The sequence below is a fragment of the Arachis ipaensis genome, chromosome B08, assembly GCF_000816755.2.
Source record: "Arachis ipaensis cultivar K30076 chromosome B08, Araip1.1, whole genome shotgun sequence".
Taxonomy (NCBI): Eukaryota; Viridiplantae; Streptophyta; class Magnoliopsida; order Fabales; family Fabaceae; genus Arachis; species Arachis ipaensis.
Window position 1 is genome coordinate 95,490,036 of NC_029792.2, and position 745 is coordinate 95,490,780.

Here is a 745-nt window from a genome sequence, read left to right on the forward strand (position 1 = left end):
TAGTATTGTTGATAAATATCAAATAAATGTACACTTTTTGATGTGCTTAGACTTTTAAATTACAAGATTATTATTTGTTAAACTATTACAGTAATAGTAATTCTTTCTTCAATTACTACTACTTTGTCTATTTTTCTATCTCATCACTTATTTAGTTTACAAGTTGAATCTGCTAGTGTATGTTAACAAGGGTCGGGTATGGCTAAGAGAAAAAAGAGTAATGATAAGAAACTAATATTGTAAGAGCCAATTTTAGTTAATATTATACTAAATTGTTAAATAAATTCAGTATAAATTTTACTAATAAAAATGAATTTTTGTTGACTTTAAATTTTGAATATTTTTTAAGAGTTTTAGATTTTTTTAATTTTAATGTTAAATGTTGATTGTAATATTATTTGTGTAATAGTAGTTTCTAAAACTTTATCAAGAAAAGAATAGTGCTGTATTTAACAACTGCGTCAGTATGATTCTTAAAGATAACAATATTGTTTCAACTTTATTTGGGTGTTTTTCTTATTTAATTAGTATAAGGACAATTCATGGTTTGTTTTTAATGGTGCCAATTTGATTGCTGTAACATTCAACTTCATGGGATAAAATTTTGTTGAAATTTTTATATTTTTGTATAATAATTCTGATGAAAAAAGTTGTTAAGTATCTTAATGGACTGGATCTACCAAATTGTTGAAAGAACGTGTTGATGGTATTTTTTTTTTTTTTCAAAATGTTGTTTGTACATATT